The sequence below is a fragment of the Salvelinus sp. IW2-2015 genome, linkage group LG36 (assembly GCF_002910315.2).
Source record: "Salvelinus sp. IW2-2015 linkage group LG36, ASM291031v2, whole genome shotgun sequence".
Taxonomy (NCBI): Eukaryota; Metazoa; Chordata; class Actinopteri; order Salmoniformes; family Salmonidae; genus Salvelinus; species Salvelinus sp. IW2-2015.
This window is the reverse complement of record NC_036875.1, coordinates 33,133,365-33,147,493: the sequence shown is the minus strand read 5'-3', so window position 1 is coordinate 33,147,493 and position 14,129 is coordinate 33,133,365. Positions and strand designations below refer to the sequence as shown.

The window sequence follows — 14,129 nt, the reverse complement described above, 5'->3', positions numbered from 1 at the left end:
CACGGATTTCATTTTTCGGCTGCTGAAGGATGTTCTTGCCTTGGATGAGAAGCCCCTGATTGATCGTGCCCACCGGTCGCTGCGCCCAAAGCCCCGGGATGGTGAGAGGCCCTGTGACATCATTCTTTGAGTGCACTTTTCCATGAGAAGATGGAGATTCTCCGACGAGCCCGCAATACCACTCTGAGCTTTCAAGGACAGAGCTTCTCCATCTACCAGGACTGTTCCCCCACTGTTTCCAGGCAGCGCGCAGCTTTCGGACAGGCCAAACGACTACTTCGGGACCATCCAGGTGTGAAGTATGGACTGAGATTCCCGGCCCGTTTATGGCTATCTCATGATGGTAAAGACTACACATTTGATTCTCCGTATGAGGCTGTGGCTCACATTCAACGTCACATCAAGAAGTCTTGAACTTGCTCATAGATCAGCAACTGTTGCCTGCGATCTGCAAGTAGCCCACCTGTGGTACAATTATGTTTAGTTATAACATACTATTCTTGTATAGTTGGGGAGTTGGCGAACCCATTCAGGCTTATTTGATGTGATATTTGATGTGATCTAATGTTTTGATCATCTAGTGTGTTTGCCTTCCAAGCATTCAGTCATTTTCATTTCATTGTATTAAGGGTTTGCTTAACTCCTTTCTTTCTAGGCTGTCTCATTCACCTATTCAGTTTGTTTACATAGTGTCACAGTGACTCCAAATATTTTTGGTTATTTGTTTGCTGTGTCCGTTTGTACTGACCCAGTAAACAGTAAATGTTCCGAGGCTACACGTTTTGGGGGGTCTTCACTTTAATTTTAAAGGTTTTGAAGGTCATATATGCCCAGCAAACGTTCAGCATTGCACACACATAGTTTTTGGTCTTGGCTGTACTAGACAGTTAATATTATTGAAATGTTTTGATCGTCTTACTATTATTTGCTTATTTCAAATGAGGTTTTTGGTTGAGAGCCTTTATACATTTTATTTATTCTCTCTCAATGCCTGTTATAAGACTGGGAAAATAATTATATACATAATAATAATTACATACAAGTGATGCTTTTGTCATTTCGTTTGCACAAGGGATTCACTTTTATTTTTCTCTCTTTTTGCTGCTTGATCCACTAACACAAAACGCGACTTTAAAGAGCGGGACTGTGGGTTTGGGTTTAACGCCGCACTCTCACAGACATACTGTGCGAAGAGAACATGTTCTATTTAGGCTTGTACCTCATTTTGGGAGGTATTGTCTGGGATGGGGGGAGGTGTTTGGGGAGAGGAAGGAGGTTGAATTGTTCAGTTCTAATGTTGTTATTCTGTCTTTTTAGTTTTTTTTTTGTACTTTTGCCAAGTATATTGCACCGTACATTATTACTCTGAGAGAAGTTATTCTGGGGTTTTGGGTATTCATTGCTTTTCCACTCTATGCTCTAATGACAGGGTTGTATAACGGGAGTGCTCAGGGTGGCCGAAATAATATAATTAAGTACATTTCGTGGAACATCAAAGGGGTTAACAACCCTGTGAAGCTGGGTGCTGACACACTTAAAGGGTTTGAATGCAAATGTTGCATTTCTACAAGAGACTCACTTGAGGACTGGTGAGCATTTTAGGATGCGTAGGGACTGGGTTGGTCAAGTGTTCCACTCTAACTTTCATAGTAAATCAAGAGGTGCTGCCATTTTGGTTGATACATCTACTCCCTTTGTAGCTTCTGAGGTTATTGCTGATCTTAAGGGACGATACGTCATAGTAACCGGTAAACTGTTTTCTACCCCTCTTGTTTTGGCTAGTGTTTATGCTCCCAAATGGGATGGCACAAGTTTCATTTCTTCCTTTATATCTGCTATACCCAATTTAGATTCCCATTTGTTGATTTTAGGGGGGGATTTTAACTGTACAATGTCCCCAGTTCTTGACAAGTCCTCACGAAGAACTACAGGCCCATCTAAATGTGCCCTACTTATTCAATCTTTTCTTCAGAAATATGCTGTGTGTGAGGCGTGACGTTTCCTACACTCTACAGATAGACAGTATTCCTTTTATTCTCATGTTCATCAAACATATTCCCGCATTGATTACTTATTTTTGGACAAAAAACTTCTGCCTAACCTTCGGCGGTGTACTTACGAGAGTATTGTTATTTCTGACCATTCACCATTAGTGCTTGAACTAGAGTTTCCCCAGCGACCTCCTATGCGCTATCAATGGCGTCTTAACCCCATTTTCCACTCAGAGAAGGAGTTTGTCAATTTAATTTCTTCTGAAATCACCTTATTCCTAGAAATTAAGGTATGTCCTGCTCTACCATATGGGAGTCTCTGAAAGCGTACCTACGTGGCCAAATTATTTCTTATACAGTCAACCAAAACAAAGCTCGCTCTCAGCGACTTCGGGACCTGAGCGAATCCATAGCCACATTGGATGAGAAGTATGCTACGGATCCTTCCTCTGATCTGCATAAAGAGCGCCAACTACTCCAATCTGAATTTGATGAGCTTTCTACCAGGTAAGCTGAACAGTTACTCTTGCGAGTGTGATACAGAGTGTATGAACAAGGCGACAAGGCCAGTAAACTCCTTGCACATCAGATCCATAAATGTGAGGCCTCACGTTTAATCCCACAAATAAGGACTCTGTCTGGTGCCACCACAGTTATACATAAAGAGATCAATGATCAATGCAAACAATTTTATATGCATTCAATTGATACAGACTCCCATGACTGTTTAGAAGAAAAATGTACACCTGAGGAGATTGCAACAGCAGTGTCCGCAATGAAAAGTGGTAAATCACCGGGTCCGGATGGTTTTCCAACCTAATTTTACAGGACGTTTTCTGGTCTGCTTTGCCCATTCTTGTCTCGATTATTTGCAGAGTGCCTTAATACCTCAAAGCTACCACCTAGTCTTTATCAGGCTTCAATCTCATTACTATTAAAAAAGAACAAAGACTCCCTGGAATGTGGATCCTATCGCCCAATCTCGCTTTTAAACTGTGATTACAAAATCCTAGCCAAGCTCTTAGCCATCCATATGGAAGGCTCACTGCACCAAGTAATACACTCTGACCAGACTGGCTTTGTGAGAAATAGTTATTTGTTTTTCAATATTAGACTCCTTATGAATATACTGTACTCCCCAGTGTCGGGGGACCTGGAGGTGGTGGTCTCACTTGATGCGGAAAAAGCTTTTGACCACATTGAGTGGGACTACCTAACAGCTGGCCTTTATAGATTTGGCTTTGGCCCCAAATTCATTGCGTGGATAAAGATTCTTTATTTTTCTCTCATGGCTTCGGTACGGACTAGCAACTTTTCTTCTGACTATTTTCCCTTGCACCGCGGATCCAGACAGGGTTGTCCACTCTCCCCCTTGTTGTTTGCTTTGGTAATCGAGCCTCTCGCCATTGCACTACGCTCTACTGATGCCATTCAAGGAATAATCAGGACGGGCTTAGAGCAGAAAGTCTCGCTATATGCTGACGACGTCCTTTTGTTTATCTCCAACCCTGATACCTCATTGCCACGTGCCTTATCTGTGCTTAAAAAGTTTGGATCAATCTCAGGGTACAAGCTGAATCTAGGCAAGTGTGAGCTTTTTCCTGTAAATAAAGCTGCTTTAAAGTGCTATTTTACAAGTACTCAGTTTAGGATTGTCTGGGATAAATTCACCTATTTGGAAGTTAAAGTGACAAGGAAATATTCAAAATAATTTCAGGAAAACATTGTTGCTCTAGTAGAAAGTTTGAAACAATATTTTACTTTTTGGAATTCACTACCTCTTTCTTTTATTGGAAGGATTAATGTCATTAAAATGAATGTGTTGCCCAAATGTGTATATGTATTTCAATGTTTACCCATATTTATTCCAAAATCTTTTTTTAATTCACTGGATCAAACATTCATGTATTTTATTTGGAATGGCAAGGTACCACGGATTGGTAGAAAACATTTACAGAAGCCTAAGGCATTGGGGTGGTTCAGCTCTACCAAATTTTCAGACATACTATTGGGCTGCAAATTTCCTTTTGTACTGGCTGCAGACTGATCCTACTGGTCCTAGACCACTCTGGGTCCAGATGGAGTCTGAATCGTGTAAACCTGCTGCACTTTCTTCTGTGTTGTGCTCGTCTCTCCCAGTGTCCCGAGGCAAAAAGTTTGTCAACCCAATTGTAAAGTAGTCTCTCAAAATTTGGAATCAATTCCGTTTAGCCTTTAGCCTCCGAGGCTTTTCTCTATCAGGCCCAATCATTCAGAACATTTTATTTCCTCCATCTTTAGATGATGGGGCTTTTGCCATCTGGCACTCACTAGGCCTCTCCTCACTAGCCCAATTATTCTTTGATGATACATTTGCCACTTTTGCTCAGCTACAGGAAAAGTTCAACCTCCCCCAATCCCACTTTTTCCGCTATCTCCAGACTAGGAACTTTGTCAGAGCTAACACACCTGAATTTCCCCATAGGCCTGCGAATACAGCTATAGAGAGCATCTTTGAGTTGAACAAGCTTCCTAGGGGTGCAATTTCAGATGTATATGCAATCATTAGTGACTTACAGAATCCTTCTTTGGTAAAGACTCGATGGGGAAAGGATTTGGGGGAGGAACTTGGGGAAGACACCTGGGAGTCTGTGCTGCACAGGGTGCATTCGTCCTCTTTTAGCACTAGACACAGCCTCATTCAATTCAAGGTGGTTCACCGTATCCACTGGTCTGGGGCCAGACTTGGAAGGATATTCTCTGATTTTGATCCTACCTGTGTCAGATGTAAAATGGAACCAGCCACACTGTTGCATATGTTCTGGGGCTGTCATAAAATGTCAGTTTTCTGGGAATTAATATTTAAATGTTTCTCTGATATATATGACACTGTTATAGATCTGTCTCCCCTTACAGCCATTTTTGGAGTACTGCCCATAGGCAACCCCCTGTCAAGAATTCAGTTGGACACTGTTGCTTGTACAACTCTTTTAGCTAGATGGCTAATACTACAGAACTGGAAGATGGCAGCTCCCCCATCTTATAAATATTGGGTGAGAGATGTGTTGTGCTCTCTGAAACTAGAAAAAATTCAATTCAATACATGTAGGAGCCCCAAACTGTTTTATGAGGCTTGGGCTCCATTCCGGTCTTACTTTAAACAGTCCATATCTGATGGCATTCATATTAAAATTAAAATAAGTCTGTATTTGACTCCCCTGTGACTTAAGGGTTGGATGAGCATTTCTTTGTGTTTTTTTTTGGGGGGGGGACATTAAGGTTGATGATGTGCTTATTGATTGTGACCTGCTGATGCCTTGTTCATCTTGCCCGGTCAATGTGAGCTTGTTTTGCCCTGTTTTATTTTATAATTGTTTTCACGCTTACATAAAACTATTATTATACATTATTATACATTATTATACATTATACATTTAAAGCATTGTAAACTTTATTTTTGGTCCAGTGGATGGTCAGTCTGTGGCCATGACTGTCTGTGAGTGTTTGCATTTCTCCACCCCTATCCCTTGTCTGTTTACAGGAACAATGGTGAGGTTTCTGCTCTGTCCCTGTACTACAGATTGCCCTTTAACCTTTGTAGCCTTCTGCACGGTGTGTTTAACTTGTCTAAAGTACGGTATCTTTAAAGCAAATTTTAAAAAACATTTTATTTGTATTTTTTTCTAGTTGAGTATATTATTTATATTGGTTTGTGTTGGCTTGTGTGTAAAACTGAATAAACAGAGTTTTCAAAAGAGATGCAGTGCCTTGAAATCTTTCAAATACTTCTAGCGTTTGCTTTAGCCTGCTATATTTTGCTATAGGTAAACTCAATCAAGCCCAGCTGAAGTTTTTGAAATTATTTCAGGTCTGTGCCATAATACCAAGGCTGCTTCAGCACTGTGAGCGGTGAGATGACTATCAGCTATTCATGTACGTCGTCTACTCAAAACAATTTTTACAAAAAATGATCTCTGTAGAGAGTAGCTGTGGAGTGCATCTTTCTTGTACTAAGTACATTTCTATGAGCCATAGATTTTAAGCACACAGGGTTCTGGTACATTGACTGGTGGACACTTGCACCCCATTGAACAATCCACCACCCTCTTATTCAATTTTCCAACATTAATCAGCCATTAAATTAACTTCTGAGGTTTAATTGCGTACTTTGAATGATTATGGTGAGGTCAGGGGTAAGGTACTTCACAGACTTGGCTGCTTGTAGTTTTTCTCTCTCTCTCTCTCTCTCTCTCTCTCTCTCTCTCTCTCTCTCTCTCTCTCTCTCTCTCTCTCATATTGTGTACGCTTTATTCAAACAGTTGTGTAATCAGAGGAGATAAACAAGTGGGAGACTCAGGGTGGACAAGGAGGAGAAACAGGGTGGACAAGGGAGGAAACATGGCACAAGGGAGAGAAACATGGGCACAAGGGAGAGAAACAGGGGACAAGGGAGAGAAACAGGGTGGACAAGGGGGAGAAACAGGGTGGACAAGGGAGAGAAACATGGGCACAAGGGAGAGAAACATGGGCACAAGGGAGAGAAACATGGGCCAAGGGAGAGAAACAGGGTGGACAAGGGAGAGAAACAGGGGCACAAGGGAGAGAAACAGGGGCACAAGGGAGAGAAACAGGGGACAAGGGAGAGAAACAGGGGCAAAGGGAGAGAAACAGGGGCACAAGGGAAAGAACAGGGGCACAGGGAGAGAAACAGGGCACAAGGGGACAAACCGGGTGGCGTGGGGATCAAACCCCAGTCTCCAGGATTGTACATATATGTCAAGAACCAGAAGTATTACCACACAATCACAAGCTCTGCATGACATGTCTCCTCCTTTTTCTAACTTCCTCTTCTTTCTTCCCTTCTTCTTTTCTCACAGTTGTATTCCAGAGGCCCACCTTGGCAGTTAGAGGAGAGGCTCCGCCCCTCACCATGATGGCAGCGTTGCCGCGGTACGCCACCCCATGTCTGTGCCTGGCATGTTGCTCCTCCCCTGCTCCTGCTGCCCCTCCCCATCGCGCTGTCCAGAAACCCTGCTCCTCTCCCGGCCCGACCCCACGGACGCCGCCCCCCTGTACCTTTCCCGGCCGGAGTGCACCCGGAGAGAGCACCCTGTGGTCCCTTCCAAGGTAAGTCATACTGGACACAAAACTCGTTACAGGACATGCATTTCTGGACATCCACACTGAAGGTCTCTCACTACTGAAAACAAACTGGAATATTTAAGCAATAAGGCCGAGGGGTGTGTATTTGGCCAATACCATGCTAAGGACTGTTCCTATGCACAATGCAACGAGGAGTGCCTGCATACAGCCCTTAGCCGTGGTATATTGGTCATATACCACATACACCCCCCCCCCCCCCCCCACAAGGTGCCTTATTGCTATTATAAACTGGTTACAAACGTAATTAGAGCAGTAAAAATAAATGTTTTGTCATACCCGTTGTATACATTCTAATATACCACGACTGTCAGCCAATCAGCATTCAGGGCTCGAACCACTAAGTTTATAATTGTACTTAGACCACTTTTGTTTACTACTAGTCTTTGACAGATCCTCCATGGCTTCTATAACCATAAGGACTTGGATGATCTCACCTTTACATTTCAAGTGTTTTAAATGTCTGAGGGGGTGTTGGCCAAATGTGTTAGAAATGATTATTAGAATTATGTTCTAGATAATGGTTTCTCTAGGCTCTTCTTCTTGAACAAACGTTTGGATGAAATTGTGTGACCTAAGAATGTTTTGCCAAAGGGAGAGTGTGAAACTGTACACCCATGATTCAATTATTGCAGACTCCAAGCCTAACAGGTTAGAGTGAGGAGCACCCCTTTGTACAGACAGGTTTTAAAATCTCTCATATGACACTATACAGAGACAGAGAGATGCTTTATGTTGATGCCAGCCCCATTTGACAGAAACATCAGTCTTACAGGGAGATAAAACACTTTTCATTTCCATCTGTCTGTCTGCCAGCTTCAATAATTCCAAACGTTGCATGGTTCACACACACACATACACACAAATCTGGACAGAGAGAACGTTGCGTTCAGTGATACCCTCCTATCTGCTCTGTTTATCTATGCAGTGGGGCATGAAACAAGGTGTTCTCCATAGTGAGAACTGTAAAAGATAATTTTGTTTAGACCAGAGAGAGAGAGAGAGAGAGAGAGAGAGAGAGAGAGAGAAGAGAGAGAGAGAGAGAGAGAGAGAGAGAGAGAGAGAGAGAGAGAGAGAGAGAGAGAGAGAGAGAAGAGCAGAGAGACGAGAGAGAGAGAGAGAGGAGAAGAGAGGAGAGAGAGAGACTGGACATGCAGAGTGAAGGAGGGAGGATGAACACTGAAATTGCTGTATTTTTTCACGACATGCAAGTGTTTTTGTTAGCCTTTCCAAGGGCCTTGACTAGATAGATTGGTGAAGAAATTCTCTCAGTTTTGGGGAAATAAGAAAGAAATAAAGAAATAGTGAAGTGATAGCTAGAGGGTTTTCTTATTATCGGAGATATGCCAAACCTTCTTTAAAGCAATGGGTCATATGAACATTTCCTGGGGCCCACCTGCTTTTTTATTGCAGTGGTACCATTCTGATGGTGTTTCTTTAGAGGCCAGTTTATCAATGTTATCATGAGGTCCTCCAGGTCCAGGAAGAGGGCTGGAAACCAAGGAGGACGCTTTTTTGTCATCAACAAAAAACAAAGCCTATTACGATTCACTCATTGATTTGAAATGATAAAATGTTCCATTTACATCAAATTTGAAAAGTAGAAAAACAACAGGGGATACAGTTGACACTATTTAATGTCAACATTTCAGCACAAGGCCATTCTCAAGACTTTCTCAATATCTGTAATGTTAAAACACTGTGCAAAAAACTGATTGAATCAATGTTATTTCCACAAAGAAAAAAGAAACTGTGATGACGTTGAATCAACGTGAGAAACAGGTTGGATTTGTAGTCATCAACGTGAAAAACAGGTTCGATTTGTAGTCATCAACGTGAAAAACAGGTTGGATTTGTAGTCATACAACGTGAGGGAATTATGTCTTTATTTCACGCACATTTGACCTAAATCCAATTTCATGGTGAAATGTTTTGTTGATTTAATGGTGGATTCACATTAGTTGCCAAAAAACCAGACTAATGTTTGTGCCCAGTGGGAAGTTGGCTGGATCAAAAACATCCTTCATCCTTTCACTCAGCATCATTCATACAAAGCTACAAAAAAACAGTTGAAGTGGGAAGTTTACATACACTTAGGTTGGAGTCATTAAAACTCATTTTTCAACCACTCCACACATTTCTTGTTAACAAACTATAGTTTTGCAAGTTTGTTAGGACATCTACTTTGTGCGTGACACAAGTAATTGTTCCAACAATTGTTTACAGACAGATTATTTCACTTATAATTCACTGTATCACAATTCCAGTGGGTCAGAAGTTTACATACACTAAGTTGACTGTGCCTTTAAACAGCTTGGAAAATTCCAGAAAATGATGTCATGGCTTTAGAAGCTTCTGATAGGCTAATTGACATCATTTGAGTCAATTGGAGGTGTACCTGTGGATGTATTTCAAGGCCTACCTTCAAACTCAGTGCCTCTTTGCTTGACATTGGTTGGAAATCAAAAGAAATCAGAAAAAGAATTGTAGAGCTCCACAAGTCTGGTTCATCCTTGGGAGCAATTTCCAAATATCTGAAGGTTAGACGTTCATCTGTACAAACAATAGTACGCAAGTATAAACACCATGGGACCATGCAGCCATCATACCGCTCAGGAAGGAGACACGTTCTGTCTCCTAGAGATGAACGTACTTTGGTATGAAAAGTGCAAATCAATCCCAGAACAACAGCAAAGGACCTTGTGAAGATGCTGGAGGAAACAGTTACAAAAGTATCTATATCCACAGTAAAACGAGTCCTATGTCAACATCAACCTGAAAGGCCACTCAGCAAGGAAGAAGCCACTGCTCCAAAACCGCCATAAAAAAAAACTGACTACGGTTTGCAAATGCACATGGGGACGAAGATTGTACTTTTTGGAGAAATGTCCTCTAGTCTGACAAAACGAAAATAAAACTGTTTGGCCATATTGACCATCGTTATGTTTGGAGGAAAAAGGGGATGCTTGCAAGCCGAAGAACACCATCCCAACCGTGAAGCACGGGGGTGGCAGCATCATGTTGTGGGGGTGCTTTGCTGCAGGAGGGAATGGTGCACTTCGTAAAATAGATGGCATCATGAGGTAGGAAAATTATGTGGCTATATTGAAGCAACATCTCAAGACATCAGTCAGGAAGTTCAAGCTTGGTCGCAAATGGGTCTTCCAAATGGACAATGACCCCAAGCATACTTCCAAAGTTGTGGCAAAATGGCTTAAGCAAAACAAAGTCAAGGTATTGGAGTGGCCATAACAAGCCCTGACCTCAATCCCTGAAAAAGCGTGTGTGAGCAAACTGGAAAAGCGTGTGTGAGCAAGGAGGCCTACAAACCTGACTCAGTTACACCAGCTCTGTCAGGAGGAATTGTTCAAAATTCACCCAACTTATTGTGGGAAGCTTGTGGAAGGCTACCCGAAAAGTTTGACCCAAGTTAAACAATTTAAAGGCAATGCTACCAAATACTAATTGAGTGTTTGTAAACTTCTGACCCACTGGGAATGTGATGAAAGAAATAAAAGCTGTAATGAATCATTCTCTCTTATTATTCTGACATGTCACATTCTTAAAATAAAGTGGTGATCCTACCTGACCTACAACCGGGATTTTTTACTAGGATTAAATGTCAGGAATTGTGAAAAACTGAGTTTAAATGTATTTGGCTAAGGTGTATGTAAACTTCTGACTTCAACTGTATATAGATAAGTATGTGGACTCCCCTTCAAATTAGTACATTTGGCTATTTCAGCCACAACTTTTGCTGACAGGTGTATAAAACTGAGCACACAGCCATGAAATCTCCATAGAAAAACATTGGCAGCAGAATGGCCTTACTGAAGAGCTCAGTGACTTTCAACATGGCACTGTCATAGGATGCTACCTTTCCAACAAGTCAGTTCGTCAAATTTCTCCCCTTCTAGAGCTGCCCCGGTCAACTGCATAAACATTGTCTGTCCTCAGTTGCAACACTCCCTATGGAGTTCCAAACTGCCTCTGGAAGCAACATCATCACAAGAACTGTTCGTCGGGAGCTTCATGAAGTGGGTTTTCATGGCTGTGCAGCTGATAACACAAGCTTAAGATCCCCATGCGCAATGCCAAGCGTCGGCTGGAGTGGTGTAAAGCTCGTCGCCATTGGACTCTGGAGCAGTGGAAACGCATCCTCTGGAGTGATGAATCACGCTTCACCATCTGGCAGTCCGACGGACAAATCTGGGTTTGGCAGATGCCAGGAGAACGCTACCTTCCTTAATGCATAGTGTCAACTGTAAAGTTTGGTGGATGAGGAATAATGGTCTGGGGCTGTTTTTCATGGTTCGGGCTAGGCCCCTTAGTTCCAGTGAAGGGAAATGTTAACGCTACAGCAGACAATGACATTCTAAACGATTCTGTGCTTCCAACTTTGTGGCATCAGTTTGGGGAAGGCCATTTTCTGTTTCAGCATGACAACACCCCCGTGCACAAAGCGAGGTCCATACAGAAATGGTTTGTCGAGATAGTTGTGGAAGATCTTCACTGGCCTGCAAAGACCCCTGACCCCATGAATTGGAATGCCGACTGCAAGCCAGGCCTAATCACCCAACATCAATGCCCGACCTTACTAATGCTCTTGTGGCTGCATGGAAGCAAGTCCCCGCAGCAATGTTCCAACATCTCGTGGAAAGCCTTCCCAGAAGAGTTGTGGCTGTTAGGGTAGAACAGGGGGGACCAACTCTATATCAATGCCCATGATTTTGGAATGAGATGTTTGACAAGCAGGTGTCCACATACTTTTGATCATGTAGTGTACCTTCAGACTGTGCTTACAGCTACACTACCAGATAATCCTTAGACTGCTGTCAGTGCTGCCTACTGCACATCAAAGGCATACAGTACCCACTTTAGAATGGCTCTATGGAGAGCAGACGGCCCATTTGCTTAGTATAGCTGGCATTATAACACTTGGAGGCACCAGCTATAGAAACCCCAGAACAATGAAGGTGTCAGCCTGAACCTGAGATTAGTCCATTCATGATGAGTGTTTTATCGTAGAGTGGTGGAGCGGTCACTGAGCCCAGTCACCTGGTGGAGGGCCGTGGTGGGGCCCTTTTCATCTGACAGGGGTGGTGTGTGTGTATAGGGGGTGTCAGGTTAGTGGTATGTGTGAGTTTGCGTGTGTGTGTGTGTGTGTGTGTGTGTGTGTGTGTGTGTGTGTGTGTGTGTGTGTGTGTGTGGTGTGTGTGTGTGTGTGTGTGTGTGTGTGTGTGGGGTGTGTGTGTGTGTGTGTGTGTGTGTTGTGTGTGGAGAGGGGTGTTAGGGTTAGTGGTAGGAGGCCCCTCTGCTTTGAAAAGGCTAAAACGGACCTTGTGGTAGTGAGGCCCCTCCCACTGGGCATTGATGTAATTTCTACGTCTATTTTTGATTTACATTTGGTTGAGAGGTCAACTATTGTGAATTCAATGTGAAATCAACAACACATTTCACCATGTTATTTGATTTAGGTTAAAAGCAGGGTAGAAAAAGAAAAGACAATTCACTCAGTTTTCCATGTTGATTCAACATCATCTGATTGAATTTTTGTTGTTGAAATGACGTGTAAACAACGTTGATGCAACCAGTTTTTGCCCAGTGGGCTGACTGTAGAGAGGAAAGGTCACAGTCACTGTGCAGTAATATGCTGTTGGAGGACTGGACACGTCATTGAGTTGTTGTTGGCCAAAGTGATGGTGATCATGGTCACAGCCCAGGTGTGGGAGAGAGAAACTGTATAAGGCTCTGTGGCTGGGTCATTATCACCTCTGTCCCAGTGGCCAGTATCACATCTCCTATCCTAATCTATCCATCAGACCAGGCCTGTAGGAGGGATAATCTAGTCTAGCAGAGGAGCGCCAGAGTATCAGTCCAGAATCAACTCCTCTCACATTCCATCCTACAGATCAGAGGAGAAATATCGCCTTGAGAGGCACGCAACCTCCATTCCTCCATCCATGTGGGCTGATCTCTCTTCTGAGCCTCCTGCTGATAGACTGGCTTGGTCTCAGATCAGCTTGTGATGCCTTGCCAACTCCTATGGCCATTGTCATGCCACGCTCATAGGAGTTGGCTATACAGCACAAACAGATTTGGGACCAGGCTAGCCCTGACCATCGTTAGGCTGTGTCTGAAATGGCACCCTACTCCATAGTGTCTGGTCAACAATTGGGCACTGCATAGGGAATAGAGAGCCATTTCAGACATATACCTAGTATGTCTGAACACGCACTACACCGTGGTCAGACTCAGGAATGATTCACTACACCGTGGTCAGACTCAGGAATGATTCACTACACCGTGGTCAGACTCAGGAATGATTCATTCTGGCAGAGCAGGAAGCATCTGATTCCTTCAGGCTTAAACTTTGTCTGGGACATTTGGATCATTGTTATTTATGCAACAGATGCTGCAGCTTTCCTGATACACCACTGTTCATTGCATCTGTCCAAAGGGATGCTTTCTCAGTCCTACCATGTTAGAGCCATGATAATAGTACTTAGTATGTGGTTAAAACGTCCATTCATTCAATCAGATATACATCGGTGAAAATCAGTATAATTTGCATAACAAGGTCCTGCCATCTAACCCTTATATGTCTACACGGTAGCTATTTCACACGTTCACACGAGTCTGTGATGACAGACAGGTGCCTTCAACACAATATGTGTAATTCATAACTCATTTGCTAGTTAGCCCCTGAGGGAGCAATCAACACCATGCTCAATTAAAATACTAATGAGAAAAAGCATTGTTGATATTTGTTTTCTGTTCTAACAAGAATGTACTGTAATTAAGTAAACAGTTCTACCCCAGAAGCCAAACTATTTACATTTTAGTCATTTAGCAGACGCTCTTAAATAGAGTGACTTACAGGAGCAATTAGAGTCCAAGTACCTTGCTCAAGGGCACATCGACAGATTTTCACCTAGTCGGCTCGGGGATTAGAACAAGCGACCTTTCGGTTACTGGTCTAACGCTCTTAAATGCTAT

At 42.8% G+C, this 14,129-nt stretch overlaps 1 long non-coding RNA gene across 1 annotated transcript in view; it reads left to right on the top strand.

The window, feature by feature from the left end:
• The window catches only part of LOC139023769 (uncharacterized), a 128,587-nt gene extending 121,599 nt beyond the window's left edge, over window positions 1-6,988 (top strand). Inside the window, exon 3 of the long non-coding RNA XR_011474937.1 lies at window positions 6,848-6,988. This is a non-coding gene — a long non-coding RNA (uncharacterized lncRNA). The remainder of the gene's footprint in view (window positions 1-6,847) is intronic.
• Window positions 6,989-14,129: the final 7,141 nt, after the last annotated feature.